The sequence below is a fragment of the Macrobrachium nipponense genome, chromosome 5 (assembly GCF_015104395.2).
Source record: "Macrobrachium nipponense isolate FS-2020 chromosome 5, ASM1510439v2, whole genome shotgun sequence".
In the NCBI taxonomy this organism is placed as follows: domain Eukaryota; kingdom Metazoa; phylum Arthropoda; class Malacostraca; order Decapoda; family Palaemonidae; genus Macrobrachium; species Macrobrachium nipponense.
Window position 1 is genome coordinate 66,562,500 of NC_061107.1, and position 22,352 is coordinate 66,584,851.

Sequence of the window (22,352 nt, forward strand, 5' to 3'; positions counted from 1 at the left end):
TGGAAATTACTCCGTAGGCCTAATCTTAAGTCGCAATCGGCGTTTTCCCACTTTGAAAGGTTCCAGTGGTATGTAAATTTCTTTGATACCGTGAGGGAGAAGGAAAGAGGATTTCTTCATCAAAAAACCTTAAAGGGACGGAAGACTGGAATGCGAAGATAATAAAATCAATACGAAAACATGTAAAGGACACAAAGACGCCGTTTTACTTCGAGGGTGACAAATGCTAATAAACGACAAAGTAGAAATATGAAACCGAAAAATTTGCTTCTGGGTTCGAAAAATTGACTTTATGAAAATTTAAAAGAAACAAAATAAAAGTAAAGGGATTAACGAAGTCTCAGAATCCCTACATCCTCGGAGGCTTCAAACGCCCAGTAATCTTATGCTAATTCGGGGCGTTATAATCAGCAGCGACCTCGTCACGGTTTCCGTCAGAAGTGTCAAAAACTGGTGTATTATACAGAAGTAGGAGGTACACGAACAAAAAGGAACGAGAGAGAGAGAGAGAGAGAGAGAGAGAGAGAGAGAGAGAGAGAGCATTTGAATTCTTGAAAAACAATTAGGGATTGGTAGGAATTATAAAAAAAATGGAAGGGAAGACTAACAACAATTACGTGATGTTAAAATAATAGGGAAATGATAATGAAAACCTGTATAAATGAAATACACGAGACCTATCATAACAAGAAGAACCAGCAAGCGGGAGAGAGAAAAACTGAAAAAGAAAACTCTTTAACTTCTGAGAGAGAGAGAGAGAGAGAGAGAGAGAGAGAGAGAGAGAGAGAGAGAGAGAGAGAGGAATATTGGAACATATATATCGAGACATAACGTTAGCAAAGGCAGCCATTACCATTTATGGCAAGCAAGTCTCAAGGGAAGGAACAAAGAAGAGAGAAAGGAAGCGAAAGATAAGTAGAAGGCCAGGCGACCTCATCAAAGCTTTTAGACTGATGGGGAAATATAAAGTATAATCTAGTTTCGAATCGGGAATCTGGTCTAAAGCGTCTAACTCGTTAGAAGCGAACCATGAATTTTAATGTAATTTCCAAGTTTTAACACACCTGATTGCATCCCCTGTTACAGACATCAGCCCCGACCCCGAACCCTACCCCACAAAAAGCACCGTCCCCACAAACTCGAGATATTTACTTACCAGGGAGGTCGTTTCTCTTCATTTTGGTACGTTGTCTCTTTTCGCGCAATATATATTTCTCTTACTTTTTCCGAGACTTTCTTTGAGTTTTCTTTTATGCTGAGATTTATCTCCCGGAGTGTTTTATTTTCTGTTGCCTCCTTTTTTGTGGCTTTAATATTAAAAGCTGAGATGACAATGCATGCATTTATTTTCTTTCTTCTGTTTTGTTTTGCCAGCTCTGTTTATTATGAATTCGAATCGTTATTTGTCACAGATTCTCTTGAGACATAATTTGCTATATCCTTCTTCTCTAACTGATATAACTAAGTATTTTAAATACATTAGGAAGGACAGGTAACGCTACCAGAGTCTATTATAACATAGAGATATATATATAGATATATAGATATATATATATATATATATATATATATATATATTTATATATATAAATATGATATATATATATATAGTACATCTATATACTATATATATATATAATGTATATATAGTACATATTATATATATATATATTATATATATTGTAGATATTATATATATATAGTATACATATATACATATCTATATTATATGCTGGCATCTAAATATTAGTACAAAATGAAAAACCAATTCATCCGTAACTTATGATTTTATAGCTGGTCGGGTCCCAGATAATTAACGTAGGAATTTACGCTTTGATAAAACAAGTTCAGACTAATTACATCCTTCACCGTCTCTACAGTCAAAATGTATTTAAAAGTAACTGCTGTTGAAGGAATATTTAGGGAGGTTATTATATTAGACAAGCAATACGCTCACCTGAAAACCTCTTACATTATTGGATACGCAAAGATTTTAAAATATATATGAAATGATATAACCTACTACAGTGATTTGTATATTCATTTATTTTCAGAAATACAGCATTTGGCTCGTGCACATATCATAAAGTACTAAATATACAACAAGCACATTTTGACTATATATCAGTACTAATCTAAAGTAACACCTCAACATTTACTAAATGATGAGTTGTGCCTAATATTTGGCCATTTTCAGTATCGACATAATACACGACTTTCAGATAAGCATTAATTTACTGAGTTCCTAGCATCTAGATATAAATGAAATCTCTTTTCCTTTATTGATGAAATTTTCGAACAAAGGAAAAATGAGAAGCATAAAAAACACAGAACGTATATATATATATATATATAATATATATATATATATATATATATATATATATATATATATATATATCTATATATCTATATAGATATAGATATATATATATATATATCTATATATATATATATATATATATATATATAGATATATATATAGATATCTATATAGATATAGATATATATATATTATATATATAATATATATATATATATATATATATATATATAATGTACATAGGGTTTTGATAATAATATATTGTTCGTGCATTCTCTGTAACCTGTGGAATGTGGAGGACAGGGCAGAGTAACGACCTGAGGGTAGACTGATCAAGGAATGAGTTGCTAGGGGATGGCGGTTGAGATAAGGTTGATTAGTTCGTCGAGTCAATGTACGACAGTTTATGAACTCTTCCCAAAGTGCCTTTGTGAAACTAGATGCAGCTAGAACCGCGAGGCGCTAGCGAACTGTGTGTTCGTATGTGCGTGTGCGCCTCTTTCTGTTAAAAGCGTTCATACCAAGCCTATGGGAGGGATTTGACAGAGGCTTCGAGTCATAGGCAAAGATGCCGTGGCATCGCCGGGGAGTTTTTTTGACATAGTGTTTAGTGTCCGGTTTGGGAATGGGTAAGTGTTACCTTTACTTAGACCAAAGGGTGGGCTTGTTTGATATCTTGTAAGATGTTCCATTTTATTAACTTTGTCTTTAAACTTGTGTGTGTACTTACCAGAATGTGTTCTGTATCTTTGTACAGATGGTTCTGGATTTCTGTGGGACAGAGTTCCCAGGGAAAGGTGTGACCTTTTGGGTGACTTGACAATGAGTTGTTTTAAGTTAGTCTGTAAGACTGGATTACTTAGTTAACCGACTTAGTTGTTATTGTAAATAAACGTTATGTTATGATGCAACTCTCTCATTTTCATTACCTGTTAGAATGGAGAGAAAGAGGTGGAGAGAGAGAGAGAGAGAGAGAGATGTGGGGTGATTGTTAGAATAGAGAGAGAGAGAGAGCCTGTGTATGAAATGGGTGTGGAGGTCTGCCTTCCGTTTCGTGTCCACGCTTACCGTATGAAATACATGGCGGTTTTCCCATGTAATAGTGGTGGCAGACGGTTAAAGAGGGGATATAAAAAGTTTTCTTGCTTTTCTATGCCTAGGAACGCCAATGTAGAGATGGTTGGCCAGTTAGGAAATAAAAGGGGTAGAGAAAATGTCCGTCCGTGGGATGGGGGGATGAGGAAAGATTTTCTATTAGGGTCATCAAATTTGCTCGTACCAAGATTCTTCAGGGTGGGAGTCGTGAGACAAGCAACTCAGTCTAGTTTGTAAGTGAGTGTCGCTAAGGGTCATCTCACCAGTCGCATTTGTATTGTGCCGACGAGATTTACGCGTTTTTACGAAGAATTTCGAGTTCTTTTTTCCCATTATGGAGTGGTGAGTGTTAAACTATTGTTTATCAAAAAGGAGTGGGTTTTTGTTTAAATATTTCAGGGTTATGGGATTGGTTCAAGAGGTCAAAACAATTTTTTCCTTCCCCCATAGTGAAGTATTTTCTTTATTTGCACGTGTTTATAATAGACGTATGCATTCGTCTTTGTTTAAAAGATAGGAGGGTATTGTTTTCTATGCCATGGGAACTGTGCTTATATAAGCAGATTTGGCTTAGTGACACAGAGCGGCCACAATTTTAAGGGCTCAGCATATTTCTGCAGAGAGGCGCCTTGCATTGCGAGGGTGTACGGGCATCCCTTGGGAGGGTATTGCGAGATGGGTACTTGTGTATGCCTCGGGCTGTTCTGCTGCTCGACTGAGGGGTTGTTCTCAGGGGGGGAGAAATTTTTTTGTCTCAATGTGGGTGAACTTCCCCTTTTTTTTTTCTTAGTGTTGGAGATGGATTTGGCTTTGACATTGAATGCTAAGACATCAGCTGATTGATAAGTGATGAAGTGAAATGCCCGTAGTCTTTTTTTAGAAAAGATATTTTTTTTTTTCTCCCTTGGACGAAGAGAAAAGGAAATAAAGAGATTTTTTCTTTTTCTTTTCCGAAAATGAAGGGAACAAAAGTAGTTAACATGCACGGGATGTGTTATATGTTTCTTTGTGCCTTGAAAGACACAAATATAAGGGATACACAGATTATTTTTTTTATTGTGTCGGAGAAATTACTTTGAAATGCCGATGATTGGTGTTGTATCTGTGTTGTGTGGCAATGGTGTTATGTCATGGTGTTGCATGCGGGAGAAATTGTATGTCAATAGGATTCAGCAATACTGTTGTATGCTATTTGAATTATTGCTTTGGAGAGTTATTATTATTGTTATTATTAATAATTATTATACTTGAGATGTGTCACGGGAGGTTTGCCTAAGTATAATTATCATTACGGGAGAATTGTTTTGCGAGAGATTTGAGATATTTCATGGGAGATTATTTAATAATTATTACAGATAATTATTCAGGGAGAATTATTACGATGAATTAATGGGAGAAGTCTTGTGTTAATTATTTGTTCAGTTTTTGTAACTTTGGAGAATATTTCAGTGATTCACGGGGATGAGTTTTGCTGATCTTGATGAATCTGGCTGAATCATGGTGAATTGTGTGAGTTTTGCTGAGTTTTTTGCTGAATTTTTGGAGAATGGACAAGCATTAACATTGGTGATAATTTTTGTACTGATACTGATGATTTTGATGATAGCAATTTTTTTTTGGTGATTTTGTGATAATGATATTTCTGATACTGATTTTTTATATACTAATACGTGGGTGTTTTAATGCTGTCAAGGGAGGTGAAATCTTTTGTGATTATGGGAAGAACTAACAACACATTGTTTTAGTTTTTTTTTTCTTTTTTTTTTTTTTTTTTTTATGAGTTCAGCAGATAATTGCTTGACATCTAGTGAGTTACGGGAGATAGTTAATGGTGCCGATGATTTTTCTTTTCTCCTTTTTTGGAAATTAGCCATCGCTGACACAAGTTTTTTTTACCATGGGTGAATTTGAATTTGTTTTTTTCTCTCCAGTTAGTGTGAATATTATCTCAGTTCATGACTTAGAGTCATTTAAGAGAAAGTGTTTGTGTTTTAGCTATTTGATGCTATAGAGTAATATATGGGAGATTTTCTTGCATGTTTTGAATGCATACGTAATGGCACTACATTTTTTCTCTGGATATTTGTGTTCCAGAAATTGTGAGTTTTCTTGCACAATACATTAGTTGTATTTGTGACAACTTTGTGAGAGATAGGAAACTTGGTTAAGTTTTCTAGTGGCTTATGTCGTAGTGCATATGGGGAAGTCTTTGCTTAGACACTGTGAATTTGGAGTTCTGTTATAATGACTTGTGGCACATTGGTGTTTTTTTCTAGAACTTTCTAGACAGTTTTATTTGCCGAGTTTTTGCCCTTTTTTTTAGCAGTTATGCTAAATGGAGTGAGTTTTTATAGTTTTTGACTATAACATTGAGTTATTCTCTGGAGAATTGGAGTTATAATTGAGATATATTATTTTGGAGAGATAATTGGAGGTATATATTATTTTGGAGTTATATTTTGAGATATAATATATGGGAGATATATTTTTGGCCATTTTTGATATTTGCCAATAGTGGTATGAGCTATGTTTAGTTCAATTATTTTGCAGCCATCTTTGTTGCAAATGGAGACACATATTTGGAGATTATGGGGCAATATTTGTGAGTGAGTGAGTTAGATGCCTTGAGTGCACATTTTTTGGAGATATATTTTTGGAGCCTTGTTTTGTTCCACATGGAGTTATTGTGAAATAGAGGTAAATATTTTGTATTTGCCGAAATAGAGGTGATTATTCTCTATTCCTGGAGTGGTGTTTTTTTTTTTTTACTGACATGTGGCTTTGGAGAAATAAGAGAATAATATAGGGGGTTGGTTATTAACCAAATGGAGGAAATATTTCTATAACCGGAGTGGTGTTATTATTGATATGATGTCTCATAATGGAGTTGGAATTAATCTTGGGCGGGTGACTCTCTTTTTTTTGTGGTTATGGAGTTTTTTTTTCGAGTAAAGAGAAGTTTTCTGTGGTTCTCTTTTTTGATTTCGTGTCTATTTAGAGAGAAGTGGCATTACTGCATTACGAGTCATATGGAGATGTGTGTGCATTTTTCATGTTCACAAGTGTGTTATTCTTGGAGAAATATAATGGGAAAAGTCATGTTGAGAGAATAAGTCTTCGAGACAAATTTTTGAACATATTAGTCATATCCTGGAGTTAATTCTGTGAAATGTGTCAGTTTAGACCTTTTTCTTGAGAATCATGAGTTTCCAAACTTATGTGTCTGACTAGACAATTTTTGTGCTGTTGTTTGAACATGCGTCCGCAGGCGATTTTTCTGCTGACAAGCGATGTGATGAGCGTGTGCTGATTCTTTTCTTCTGATGGTGACAGATCAGAATTTTTGCAATATCTGGGAAATGTGGCTATAGCATTTCACGAAAGCGCATGTATGAGAGTTTGCTTTCTGGCAAATTCCATAACTTTACATGGAGCATTTCTTGGGGAAAACGCGGGAGTTATGCATATTATACATGTATTATGTATTTTTGTGATTGGGGAAATCTACTTGTATTATTTTTTTTTATTATTATTTTTCTTCTTTTTGTCCTATGAAGAGATAGATTTGGGGATTGAGCTTAAATAACATTTCTTTTTTGGACGGGAGATTTGATTTTACCGGGAGGTGTAATTTTTCGAGGGTTGCTATTTACGAAAGGGAGTTTAACATTAAGTCTCATTGTAATTATTATTGAGGCAGTAAAGGGGTTTTTGCTGTTAAAAGTTGGAGATTTTTACTGATTTTGTGGGTTGTCAGAACTTAAGAGAAAATTTTTTGGGTCTGGGTGTTACGTGATTCTTTTCTTTCTTGGGCTTGTTACGAATTTTTTCATTTTTTTTTCTTGTGAGCACATTCGAGTTCGAAATGTGAGTGCAGAATTCCGTGGAGTTGCTGTGATTTCTGAGTTGTGTATGTGCTGAGTGCGAGTTTGGAGAATTGAATTGGAGAACTTGATGTGTTTTTTTCTTAGAGAGTTGTGATAATGACTTATCATTTTGGTAGTCATATTTAAGGGAGTTAATTGGGAGACGTTCAGTTAGTATTTCTGACCCTTTTGAGATCGTTGTTTGATAGAGGTAGTATGTTTGGGTTAATTTTCTTAGATTGACCAAAGACCTGATGAACATACTAACGCCCCAAAGTTCCCGACGCCAGCAAGACGTCCACCAGCCGTGAGGTTGCTGCCATGTTGCCCATGGTGATTACAAGTATTTCCACGTGGGTGATCGAGAGAATTCTACAGCGTTTTTGGGGATCACAAGAAGCCGTGAGAGTCTTCTACGATGAGGGAGGCATTCCGTCTTCCTACAGTTGCTACAGCCTGCTATAGCCTGTTGCTGTCTGTTCAGCTACTTGCAGACAAGCGAAGAGGGATATTCAAGAATCCTAATGCAGAAAATATGGGAGAAAATGCGTTTTGTGTTATTGGGAGATTAAAGCGTGATAAGACTTTATTTTATAATGCCAGAGACGTGCAGTTTTTCTTATTTTATTTTAAGCCGGCCAATGTTTTATATTGTATAAGCAATTTTGCTAGGCGGGAGCTAGCATATAGGGTGCGAGGCCGAGCATCTGTAAGACATAGGTTTTGATTAATAATATATTGTTCGTGCATTCTCTGTAACCTGTGGAATGTGGAGGACAGGGCAGAGTAACGACCTGAGGGTAGCTGATCAATGAGTTGCTAGGGGATGGCGTGAGATAAAAGTGCTTAGTTCGTCGAGTCAATGTACGACAGTTTATGAACTCTTCCCAAAGTGCCTTTGTGAAACTAGATGCAGCTAGAACCGCGAGGCGCTAGCGAACTGTGTGTTCGTATGTGCGTGTGCGCCTCTTTCTGTTAAAAGCGTTCATACCCAAGCCTATGGGAGGGATTTTGACAGAGGGCTTCGAGTCATAGGCAAAGATGCCGTGGCATTCGCCGGGGGAGTTTTTTGACATAGTGTTTAGTGTCCGGTTGGGAATGGGTAAGTGTTACCTTTACTTTAGCCAAAGGGTGCTTGTTTGATATCTTGTAAGATGTTCCATTTTATTAACTTTGTCTTTAAACTTGTGTGTGTACTTACCAGAATGTGTTCTGTATCTTGTACAACAGATGGTTCTGGATTTCTGTGGGACAGAGTTCCCAGGGAAAGGTGTGACCTTTTGGGTGACTTGACAATGAGTTGTTTTAAGTTAGTCTGTAAGACTGGATTACTTAGTTAACCGACTTAGTTGTTATTGTAAATAAACGTTATGTTATGATGCAACTCTCTCATTTTCATTACCTGTTAGAATGGAGAGAAAGAGGTGGAGAGAGAGAGAGAGAGAGAGAGATGTGGGGTGATTGTTAGAATAGAGAGAGAGAGAGAGCCTGTGTATGAAATGGGTGTGGAGGTCTGCCTTCCGTTTCGTGTCCACGCTTACCGTATGAAATACATGGCGGTTTTCCCATGTAATATATATATATATATATATATATATATATATATATATATATATATATATATATATCTATATTATATATGGATATCTTTATATATATCTATATATATATAGAATATATATATTATATATATTATATATAATATATATATCTTATATAATATATATATATATATATACTATACTATATATATATATATACCCAGATATATCTATATATCTATATATATTATTATATATAGATATATCTATATATTATATATATATATATATAGATATATCTATATATATATATATATATAATATATATATATATATATATATATATATATATCTATAGTATATATTATATATATATGATATATATATAGATGATCTATAGATATATATATATATAATATATATATATATATATATTATATCATATATATTTATATAATATATATATATATATATATATATGATATATACTATATATATATATATATATATATATATATATATATTATATAATATATATATAGATTATATTTATATATATATCATATATATATATATATATATATTATATATTATATATATATATATATATATATAGATATATATATATATATATAATGTTTCCTCGCTCTCGGTGTCTAAAAAACTGTTGAAGTCACTTACTGGCCCTCATAAAAAGCCTTGCTAGAGAACTGAAACATAAGAAAAAATCTATGGCTGTAGGCCGGTATCAATGGAGGGAAATATATATAAAATTGTAGAGATTTAGTTTAACTAAAGTATATTTACACTAAATTTCGTGAGTAAGCAATTTACTCCTCAAGGGTGACAGAGGCTCGAATGGGTCCAGAAATAAAATGGAAGGCGGGGATATGATCCTGACAGAGAAATAAAGTTTGCACAGAAATAGGGTTTCAGCAAGTTGCTAAATAGACCTAGCACCGTTTCCAAGGGATTCCAAATTTCTCCCACAACTAGACCAGATATTTGCATCTGCAAAGAGATTGCATTCCAGGATCAGTGCTAATGCAATAGACACATGGGAAACGTTAAACACGATTCTCTCTTACTATTCCATATCAAAGTCCACTCACAGGGATAAAGAATGACTGGGAGCTTATGCTGAAAAGTATGCTGTGTTGGTTTATTTACTGAAGAGATGTTTAACATGAAACAATAGTGTTACTTCCTGATGTAGCAGATGCTAGCCTAGATGGGAATATCACCATCAGATTTAATATCACTACTAGCATCACAAGGGGAATAATTTACAGCAATGGGGGACTGTTACAGACAAGAGGCAAAAATGGTACCTGACTGCACTTGAAATTACTCCATTACAGTACCTGGGTATCCCTGCTGGTCTTGGCTTTTCTGAATTGCTGGCTGAAGCTTCTCACTATGTAATAAACATATGGGGTTCCCAGAATGGGAGGGAGAGTGAGAGTTGGAGAGGAGTGAAAAGAATGGCTGCTCGAGAAGTTCTAAGAAGGATCGATGGTTATCTCCTGGTTCTATAACCTCACTTACAGCTCTCTTCCCAACATGTGCTCGGCCTAAAATTGTCCACTTTCTCCTTCCATAGTCTGAATCACATGGTACTCAAAGAGAACAAAGGTTAATGAAGAGGGGTAACTGAAAAAACTTTCTTAATTTCCTTCTAATATTAGTTATTTTGCCTTGGTTCTGGCTTCAATCCTGAACTCCTCCCCATTCTAGAGGGCATTTCAACCCTAGATAGGTTAAATGGCCAAGACAAGCTACAAAACAATGGCAAATGACTATTTAACAACCATGCCTTCATACACCTTTGGGTGGACCGGTGATATAAATTAAAAAAATCTAAAACTTTGCTAATAATGTTCTTCACATTTGAGTGCTTACTTTACAGGCAGAGAATTTAAGATTATTTAATTCAAGAGGGTGGGTTGAATAAATCAAGAAAATTAAAGGACAGAGTTTGACATAACTAAAGTGACTGATAGCTAACAACTTGTTATAGCAAATATACTCAAGATTCATTACTTTTAAAATGCAGCGTCACACTAGAAATGACCGTTAAACATGAACAGCAATTAATTATCAGATGATCTTAACTTAACCTACAGGGTTAAAAGTATGATGTATAATACTGTCAGCTTATTGTTTAAGGCAAGACATGCTAGAATTTGCCCTGATGGGGCAATACGATGTGTTCTAGGGGAGTTAATAAACCTATGATTTAGTTAGATTATTTGCCCTGTGCCATTAGAGCTACATATATGATAAGTGTTCCCATTTGGTAAATCATCACAATTGCTAATCAGTATATGAATTTCTCCTTAGAGAATATTAGTATAAATCAAAAGGGGTAGAATCAAGGAAGAACCATTGTCCTTGGAGAGGAAACAACATTACACAAGTATAGATCTCTTCATACAACATGAAAACTTACACAAAATATAGAGACTAGGGAGGAATATTAAATCAAATGATTAAAGCAAAACAATGTATAGGGAAGACATGCTTTGAAATATATTGCCTTAATAGGCTAAGCTCAATGTATAGTATTTTGGTTGGCTATTAGCATTCCTAGCCTCATGGAATGCTTAGTGCCTAGAATATAGCACTGTACGAGTTGTGGTACTTTTATGACAAGCCTATGAGCTTAAAAGAGCATAACTTGGAAGATTACGTATCCCCTTATAGTAGTTCTTAGCGAAGTACTAACTTATAAGGCCAGAATTGCTGGCAGATGGGGCTTTGCCTAAGCAAAGCATACAATGGGAATAAATGGCTAAATCAGCAGAACCAGGCACTCTCCTATGGACGGAAAGGGCCAGAATTGTCTATAAGAAGGTGGCAATGTACCAGGCACTAGTATGGAGAAAGACTATCAATTCTCTTAGGGTTTCTAAAAACCTCGACGCCCTTTTGCCTTACTCCTTTGAACACTCCGAGGTTGGTTTGACAATGCTGTAGGGGGGCTTGAGAGACTCAAGTCCGTTGAAGATGCCTGAGTGGCATTGGCTCAGGCTGCTACGACAACCAGGGATGACATTCATCCCCGTGCCCAACGCTGCTTGGCTCAGTTCCTTGAGTTCTTCAGCAAAATGGGATTCGGTAGAGTCCTTACTCCGGGACTGGTTAACTACTGACGAATGGGAGGTAGAGGGGGTAACAGTGTTCGTGATGGGTTCACAAATAGGGTTGACCCACTCCAGAGCAGTTTGTGATGCTGCACCATTGGTGGAATGTCCGTTATGATGTTGAGTGTCCTGGAGGATTCTTGTAATTGGCTCGTCCTCGGCCACCTACATTAGTAGCAGCACCAAGCAAGAGGAAGAAAAGAAACCTGGACTAGAGCTTCCTGAGGGAGAATCAAGGTCCTTGGTACTGGCACCGAGGCCATTCCTAATGTAGTGAGAGGGTTCAGATGTGGCTTAATGCCCATGATGGACGGAGCATGGCACTGCCTGGTACCTTCAAGTGGCACTGGCTTTGCAGAAGTAATTCTTGGAGGACCATAAAATTGGTCTGGGGCTATGTAAGGGTGGTTGGCCCTGAGACTGTAAAAAGGTAGGTGACTTAAAATCTTGTCCTAGTAGGACATCATAACCTCCTGGAATATAAGTTGCTACTGCCATAGTATATATCTTAGAGCAATGAGGTCATGTGGTTGAATCTCTCCATTGTAACGAATTGGTGCCTTTCAACCCTAGCTCCATAAGGAATTTTATCCTCTCAAATGATGAATATCTGCGAACCAGTGTCATTGAAAGCTCAGACCTGGTGGGCAGATGGGAGGTGCAACAAATATAAGGCCCTGAGCTGAGGGGCCTAGAGCTGAAGGATTTGTCCTTACCATTGCAATGGCAGTAACTGCAGCTTTCTTGGAGCATCCCGACCATGAAACGGTGTGCCCATGCACTTTGCATGAGTCACAGAAGCTTTTGTTGAAATTGTGCTTGGGCCTGTTGTTTCAGTTCCAATGGCCGTTATTCTTATTGTGTTGGGGAGTTCCATTCTGAGGTGTAGCGGGAGCTTGCTGAGCAGACTCCACTTTAGAGAGGAGCTGCTCCATGGAGTGCTCTTGTTTATTACAACACCCACATGCAGGCTTCCTTGGAGGGTTATTGGGGCACTGGGTAGGTTAAGAGGTGGCAGCAGGAGGGAGAGGGAGAGCAGGGCAAATCTTCTTTAAAGAACTCTGAAGAGGATGGTGGGTGTCAAGGCATCCATCCATTTACAGCACTCCACAATAGTTTTAAGGGCCTTGTCCACCAAGTGGGTGGCAAGATCAGGGGGAGCATAGGACAGGAAGTCCTCCAGTTGGAAGAGTTTTAAGACTTCCTCAACAGATGTTGCGTTGGAGGCTTTTGTCCACCTTTGAAGTGCTGGTGTTTTCTTGACTATCCACTCTGTCCATGTTTGGTTCAGCCTCCTTGGGCCTGCTCCCTCACTTTTGCCTCCACTGGTCTAAGGTCAGCTTGTAAGCCCCAAGGATTGCTCTTAGACAAGGGCAAGGTCTTGTCGCTCGTTGAGGGGGCGGGCCTAGAACGCAGTATTGCCCAATTGACCAGTTTTATGCCCTCCAGCCCCGTTGCTTTCCCGGCTTCGGTGATGGCCTTAACCTCCTCCAGTGCAGCATTAATAGTAATTTTTTCATGGGTAAAATACTACTAGCACTTGCCTGGGAATCTGGGTATTTGCACACAGGCACTAGCCATGGAGTAAGAAGATGGATGTCAGTTACAAAACTGCAAATATTGCCACATGTATGCAGAATAACTCAACACCGATACTGTGTAAAAAGAAATTGCAGTTAGATTCCTATAGATAACAGTTAAACTGGATTGTAAATGAATGCCACATTAGGGCAGAAAACTCAACGCCAATGCGGTTTTCAATCACAGTTGGATATCTGTAAATAACAGTTCAACTGGATTGTAAATGAATGCCATGTAAATACGGAAAACTCAATGTGAATTGATGGGGTAAATTGCAGTTGATAAATAGCATTGTATATGGGATTTTACCCTTCTTGGGGAAGAGACAAAAAAATTTACCAACGCAAATCCTTGGCCTCGTCTTGCCCTTCAATGCCTGTCTGAATTGCTTAGAATACCTTATTGTGTTATGTTACAACTATCGTCGGAACCAATAAGGATTAAGGGAAGACAGAAAGAACCAAACAAATAAAAAAGATTCTCTATCCAGCTGCAAGAATGCATTACACCTACTTCACGGCATTGCCTGAGGTGCTGATATAGTGCAAGGCAAACTCCGTTACACTCTAAAGTACAAAGTTTTTTTTTTCTCACCACCTACAGCCATAGGTTTTTTCTCCTTCGTGAAACTAAAACATACCCAACCTCAATCTTACAAATTTAAGCTTCTGGAGATTTGGTCTCGCATCTGTTCACAGCTAGACAGGTGGAGATTTGGAGAAGGAGGGGATGGGATGGGGGTGAAATCAGGCTTGCATGTGACCATAAATGAGTCGGTGGAGACTTACAGAGAGAGACAAAAAAAAAAAAAAAAAACACACATGTGCCTAGTAGCTGCCCTTTGTTTATAAAAGGTAATAAATTATTTACCTGATCTTATTATTTATCTTTAACATAGAATGGAAGCGTCGACTGTTTATTTTCTTGTTGCTATTCCAAGAGTTGAATGAATTTACACTAGAATGAATTTACACTAATGTTAGTTATCGTTTAACTTTTTTTCACATAAGGGGAAACAATTCGACGTACATTGAAAAGTACGCTGATAAAAGTACTATTTTGAGTAAGGAAGAGAGTGGGATGTGGGTTTACCCTAAATGCTATTTGAAGTTAGGAATGCTTATCAAAAAAAGCATGGGATGTTCACCTAATGAGATGATTTTTAATAGAGAAGTAAGAGGATGGTTGAAGATTCTTGTAGAAAATTGGGAAGAAAATCAAGTGGAACTCCAAAAGAATATGTGAAGAACTTGAGGAAAAGCTTAAAAGAGTTAGAAAATTCTCTTAAGAAAATCTGAAAGTGAGTTAAGAGAAAATGAAAAGGAGATATGATGGCAAGACTAAGCTAAGAAGTTTTAGCATTGGTCAATAAGTGTTGGTTTTCCTACCTGTTAAGAGATTTCCCCTTAGCAATAAATTTCAAGGTCCTTACAAGATAACTGAGAAGTTAAGTGATAAAACTTATGTGATTGAAACACAAGTAAGAATAAAACGACAAAAGAAGACTCATGTGAACCTCTTGAAACCTTACTTCTCAGAAACTAAAACTGAAATTGTGTAAATAACCCAAAAAACTTCAACTACAGAAGACGACAATTGCTATGAGTTGGGAGCTGAAAGCAAGATGAACAATTCTTCAATTTTGGAAAATTTGGAAGATAAACTGAAACCTCTGAGTGTTGAGCAAGGTGGTGAATGACATGAAGTGATTAGAAGTTCCCAGAAATTTCTGCAGACGTACCTACTGATCTTACCAACCATGAGATCAAGATCCAAGAAGATGGAAAACCATTCAAGCAGAGAGCTTATCACTCATCACCTGATCATTGAGAGGTTTTGAAGAAAGAAGTTGAATACTTGTTGCAGCATGGATTACCAGAACCCAGTTCAAGTCACTACAGTTCTCCATGTGTGTTAGTGAAGAAACCAGATGGTTCATTTGGGATGTGTACTGATTGTAGGAAACTGAATTCCATCAGTGTGGCGGAAAATTATCCCTTGCCTCTTATAGATCAGTTACTTGATAATATTGGGCAAGCAAAGTTTGTTTCCAAGATAGACTTGTTGAAAGAATGTTATCAAATTCTCCTAAGGGGAGAAACTCGAACTTTGGGTCGGGAACACAAATTTTAGTTTTCCCGCTCTCCAGCAGTCTAGGGGCGTGTACAGTTGCCAAAGGAAAGATGAAAGCAATCGGAAGTATTTTAGTAGGTTAAAATTACAATTTGTGCATGCATAAGCAGACGGCAGAATCTACCTGTCAGTCATAAGATACACTGACCTAGTTATTTTGCAATTATTTAATTTGTTATTGAATTTTATTTTGCTTTTTATGATACGATATTTTTCTCTCCAGTATCGACTTAACCTTTGGTGCACACTAGCTGCATATCTCAGTGTTCTCCCTATCAATATTTTAAAAGTGGGCGTGTCTGCGCATGTGGTCTCGGTCTCGATCAGCTATCGTCTGCTTTTTTCGTGTTTTTTTAGCGTGTTTTTGACTATCAATCATGCCTAAGAAGAAGTGGACTAACATGCATTTAGTGTCTGCAAAAACACGCAAATTTTACACGAAGAGATGAGAAAGAAAATGGCAACGTGGAATCCCCCTCATGTGTGTGTGAAATGAAAAACATTGGTTTTCCTACATTAGAAGTGAAATTGTGGGCTTATTTAATGATATTGAGGAGGAATTTTCATTAGTGCTTTCAGATGAAGATGATACAATTTGCCCTGATAGTATGAGTAATATGAATCATGATGCAACAAGTGTTTGTGGGTTGCGACACTGAAACTTTAAACTGCTTTTTTTTCTCAAAGTAGCGTTTTTTTTATTCAAATGCTAACTACTTCCTTATTTATGAACCAATTTATAAAATTCAAAAAGTATTATAATTCTGGATGATTGTAGAAAAAAGAAAGCCTAATATATTTTACATATCGCCAAGAAAGTCTACATTAATATATTAAAATGAGAAAAGTTTGATTTTTTTCCAAAATTTTTTCTATAAGACAAAAAAACAAAAGGAATCTATGAAATATGCTGGGGTTTTTCTATTTTATATAATATAAACATAGGGAGACATAATTTGGCTGAGCTATTTCGTGTATATAGATGAATATTCTCTGCAAGTTTCAATATCATAGTGCAAAAATGGCCCCCCTAGAGTTAGCAACCTGCTAAGTTGCTGTCAGCTTTTATTACTCCTTTTGGACTATATCAATATACTGTTCTAACATTTGGTCTGATGAATGCACCTATAACATTCCAACTGTTATGATTTATAGAAGGAGTAGGTGTTTACCTTGATGACATAGTCATTTACTCTGCAACATGGGAAGAACATCTGAAGATTCTGAGAACAGTTTTCATGAAACTACGAGAAACCGGACTAACAGTCAACCTGGAGAAGAGTGAGTTTGGAATGGTAACTGTTCGGTATCTTGGGCTTGAAGTTGGGAAAGGCCTTCTCACTCCAGTAAAGGCTTATGTAGACAGTATCCGTAAGGCTACTCCACCTACTACTAGGAAACAACCTCAGAGATTTTTGGGTATGGCTGGATTCTATCGTCTTTTCTGTCCAAATTTCTCAGCCATAGTAGCTCCCTTGACAGACTTAAAGGTAAGTTTGCTTTGGCTCCAGAATGTCAAGAATCCTTTGAGAAGGTAATAGTCATTTTTAAGACAGTGCTTCAAGCTTCAGACTTCAATAAGAAATTTGTGATATATAGTTGATGCCTCTGATTATGGAATTGGAGCTGTTCTACTTCAAGCAGTTGAAAGTAATATCTTACCTCTGTGTGTTTCATGTCTTCGAAACTGAAAAAGCATCAGAAAGTGTATTCAACCATAGAGAAAGAAACTAGCCTTAACCACAGCATTGAAAAAGTTTGAAGTGTATGTGAACAGACCGAGGAATGAAGAAATTTTAGTGTTGTTATGGAGGAGTGATGATAGTAGTTTATATTTGACAATGTCTCCAAGGGTTGCGAGAGAGAGAGAGAGAGAGAGAGAGAGAGAGAGAGAGAGAGAGAGAGAGAGATTGGTGGAAGAATAAATGGGAGTGGTTGAATGGCGGTTGTAAGTGTGTCTGTTGTGGCGCTCTGTTGTGTATATCAGTGGCAGGAGTGTGTTACGGGAGTTGTAAGAAGTAAGGCGTTCGTTGAAGTCGTAGAGTTGGTTTGGACAGCAGTTATCCGTTTGGTGGTCAGTTGATGTTGTGTTATTTGATTGATTTTGGTGTTGTAAAGTTGTTGTGTGTGTGTCTATCTGGTTGCGGTGAAGTTAAAGAGGTTAGTAGTGTATTTCGGTGTCTGTGAGTGGTGGTTGGGGCAGTGTTGGTGTTGGCGGGTTGCTGTGCTGGGGTAAGTTGTGTGGTTGTCATGTTATTTTGAGCTGTTTGTGTTCGTCTGCTCAGTGATTTGTTGGGTTGTTAATTTGATGTGGGGTTGTGGTTCTCGGTTGGTTGGTTTGCGTTGTGATTATCGGCGGTGGTTGTGTCTCGGCTAGCCTATATGCAGTGGACAGCACTGAGTATCTGGAGCCCGAGGTGAGTACGTGTTTTGTTTTGTTTGACCGGTTTATCGTTAAACCAATTGTCGTGCAGGTAAAAAGTAACGTAAAGGAAAATTGTCAGCTTGTACAATCAACATAACTGTGGGGAGTTGGCTTGCTTTTTTTTACTTAGCTTTGATTCCATCACAGAAAGTTTTTGGGGCCTGAACAGGGGCTGCTGGTGTGGCATCTGTAGGCTAGTGTGTAAGTGGTGAGAAAATTTGGTATGGGAGGATTGAGTGAGGTGGAGAGACTGAAGGAGGAGTTGAGGTTGGAGAGAGAAGGGAGAGGATGATTGGAAGTGGAGAATGAGAGGTTGAGGGTAGAGTGTGAGGAGCTGAGGAGCGAGTTAGAAGAACTGAGAGGAATGCTAAGGAGTGCCAAAGTTTAAATGAAAGAAGAAGTGAAAGGAGCAGAGGAGAGAATGGTTGAGAAAATGGACAAAAAATTCCTAGTAATGATGAATGCACTGCAGGAAATGATGAAAGGGTTCATGGGAGAAGAACCTGTAGGAGTTAGGCCTACTGGGTCTTGTGATGGGCCAGGAGTGGTAAAGAAAGTGGAAGAGCGAGTAGATGAGAATACGAGTGACGAAGTGATTTGGTTGTGAAAGGTAAGGTAAAGAAGGGAAATACACAGGATAAGGATAAACTTGAGGAACTTGAGAGAATAGGGGTGATCGAGAGGAGTGAGAGTGCTTGGAATGGTCCCATAGTCCCAGTACGTATGCCAGATGGCAGTTTGAGGATGTGTGTGGATTACAGGAGGGCGAATGAAGTAACTGTGAAGGAGCGATTCCCAATGGATGTGGTGTCTGATTGTGTGTATTGCATGGGATGAGAGTGTTCAGGAAATTAGATTTGGTAAGGTGCTATTAACAGATGCCTTTTGAGGAAGGGAGCAGGCATGTTACGGCTTTTATGAGTGGTAGCTGTCACTATCAATTCAAGAGGTTAATTTTTGGATTGGCTAATGCGCCTGCTCCCTTCCAGAGGCGATGAATGTAGTTTTGGCTGGTTTTGATAGAAGGAAGGTGACTGTGTTTATAGATGACGTTTTGATTGCAAGTGAGACTGTTTAGGAGAATATGGAACTGCTTGAGAAGGTGTTAGAATGGTTGGAAGAGGTTGGAGTGAAAGTGAAGTTGGAGAAGTGTATGTGGTTGGCTGGGGAAGTGGAAGTTCTTGGTCATAAGGTGAGTGCAAGTGGCATAAGGAAGAGTGAAAAGTTTGTGGAAAAACCAAGGGAGTTTCCATGTCCCCAGACCGTGCGGGAGTTAAAGGGTTTTTTGGGTTTGATTGAGTTTGGAAAAGTTTGTTAGGGATTGTTCCGGTATAGGGAAGCCGTTGACTGAATGGACCGGGAAGAAAAATTGTACTAAGCTGAGGTGAGATGAGCAAATGGTGGGAGCATTTGAGAGATTTAAAGAGGAGGCTGCTAGAGATGTCACCTTGGCTTTTCCAGACTATAGCGAGGAAGCGAGTAATCTTGAGTTGTATGCCGATGCGAGTAAGTTTAGTACGGGAGAATGATTGGTGCAGATGCAAGAGGTGAATGGGGAGGGGCAATTGAGAGTGATTGCATATGTGAGTAAAGCTTTTAATAAAGTAGAGTTGAAGTATTTGGTGGTTGAGAAGGAGCTTCCGGCAATAAGGTTTTGTGTGAAAGCGTTGAAAGTGTTTTTGCATGGGGTAAAATTTGTCATAAGGATGGACCATCGGCCATTAGTGTATATGATCAAGAAGGAAAGTGTGAATATTAGGATCGCGAGGACAATTGAGGATTTGAGTGAGTTTCATTTTAGCTTAGAATATGTACTGGGGAGTAAAAGTGCGATTGCTGATACGATGTCTAGGATGCATGGTAAGGGCAGTGGTGTCGTGAAAAGTGACTGGGATCCGTATATGGTACCCGAGGGGCTAGTTGTAAAAGAGAGGTTTGACGGGGATGACAGTGTGTGAATGTTTGTTTTTAGCATTGAAAGACTTGCAAGGTAAGGGTCTGGTTGAAGAGGTACCTGGTAGTGCGAATGGGTTGTGAGTGAAGTTGATGAGTGATGTGCAGAAGGAAGTGGCATATGCGGAGGAACAAGGTGTGGAAGTAGAAATGTTACATGAATTGTTGTCAGCAGTAGCGTTTTTGTATTTGGGATGGGACAGACTGGGTGAGTATCAAGGAAGGGTGAGTATAGATAATGAACAGGGGGTTTTGATGATTCAGTGTGGGGGACATGGTTGTAATTGGCTGGTTACAAAAAGGGACTGTGAGTCAGAATTGTGGAAATGGGAAAATAACTGAGGATGAATGTGGTGAGGATGATTGTGATGTGGATAACCAGGTGGATGTGGTAGTGAATGTGTGTATGCATGGGACTCGAGGGAAAATGGTGACGTTTGTCAGAGTAAATGATAGTGAGTACTGTAGTTTGGTTGACACATGGGCACAAGTTTCCTTAGTGAGTGGGTTAGTGGCGAGTGAACTTGAGAGATGCAATTGGGAAGTGAAAAGGCAGTGTACAAGTGTAAGAATACATGGGTTAGGACAAGGAAGTGTTTTAGTATGGGGGAGAGGTACGGTTAAAGGTTAGGTTAGGAGATTTTGAAGTAATACATAACTTTATAGTTATAGGAGAAAATGATATGCCATCTTGCTTTTTGATAGGGATAGATTTTTTGAGGATCCATGATATATATGTAGATATAGGAAATGGAATTCTTAGAAAGGGGGCCAGACAAGTTGCTAGGATTCAAGATAGTAATGTATTTGTAGCGAACTTTGTAGGTATGATTGATATTGCTAGGAGTGAGATGTAACTGAAAGAATGTATGAGGGTCCTCAAACAAGATCCAGGGGGCCTGTATCCGTGCATCCTTGGGTGTTGCGAAAGGCAATTTAGTGTGGATGTTGCGTGTGTAAGGAGACGCTGTCAAATATAATGGGGTAGGTAATATGGAGGAGTAATGGTGGTAGTTTATATTTGACAACGTCTCCAAGGATTGTGAGAGAGAGAGAGAGAGAGAGAGAGAGAGAGAGAGAGAGAGAGAGAGATGGAGAGCGAGAGAGAGAGAGAGAGAGAGAGAGATTGGTGGAAGAATAAATGGGAGTGGTTGAATGGCAGTCATAAGTGTGTCTGTTGTGGCGCTATGTTGTGAATATCAGTGGCAGGAATGTGTTACAGGAGTCATAAGAATTAAGGATCCGTTGAAGTCATAGAGTGGGCAGCAGTAATCCGTCGGTGGTTAGTTGATGTTGTGTTATTTGATTGATTTTGGTGTTGTAAAGTTGTTGTGCATGTGCCTGCCTGGTTGTGGTGAAGTTGAAGAGGTTGGTAGTGTATTTCGGTGTCTGTGAGTGGTGGTTGGGGCAGTGTTAGTGTTGGCGGGTTGTTGTGCTGGGGTAAGTCGTGTGGTTGTCGTGTTATTTCGAGCTGTTGGTGTTCATCTGTTCAGTGATTTGTCGGGTTGTTAATTTGTTGTGGGGTTGTGGTTCTCGATTGGTTGGTTTGTGTTGTGATTATCGGCGGTGGTTGTGTCTCGGCTAGCCTATATGCAGCGGACAGCACTGAGTATCTGGAGCCTGAGGTGAGTACGTGTTGTCCTGCAGGTAAAAAGTAACGTAAAGGGGAAAGTGTGGCTGTGGGAAATTTTGTCAGATTGTACGAATAATGTAACTGTGGGGAGTTGGCTTACTTTTTTCACTTTGCTTTGATTCCGCCACATTGTCTGATCACAATCCCCTGTCATTTATACACAGGATGGCAAATCATAATCAAAGGTTAACAAGGTGATTTTTGTGCTTGCAGCAAGTATAATTTATGAGGCAGTACATTACTGGTAAGAACAATGTAGTTACAGATTATTTATCACACTGTGAATTGTTGGATTCAAACCCAAGGTAACTAATCTTCTTGGGAGAGGGGTCTTATGTTGTTCCTTTCGTAATGCAAACTTCCCTTCAGTAATTGCATGAACTGTTGTAAAATTGTGTGTATAATATGTTTAAATTCCATATTAAAGTTAGCTTAGAGTTAATATTGTTCAGATAATGTGTGTTCTGAATACACACAAGCATATTTTAAAGTTAGGAAAAAAGGCAGAGTGAAAAGACAGATCTTCATTCAGCACATTTATGCATGAGTTTTTTTTTGCATAAGATTCTTTTGTTATGAAACTGTTTATTATTGCTGATAAACTAACTTTATCTCTCTCAATTTGTCAAAAGAAAATTTATTGACTCATAAATATT

General features: G+C 37.9%; 1 long non-coding RNA gene across 1 annotated transcript; it reads left to right on the top strand.

Moving 5' to 3' along the window:
- The first annotated feature begins 8,010 nt into the window (after positions 1-8,010).
- LOC135215101 (uncharacterized) lies at positions 8,011-8,663 on the top strand. Its single transcript, XR_010314568.1, has 2 exons — positions 8,011-8,386; positions 8,515-8,663. It is a non-coding gene; the product is annotated as an uncharacterized LOC135215101 (long non-coding RNA).
- The last annotated feature ends 13,689 nt before the right edge of the window (positions 8,664-22,352 follow it).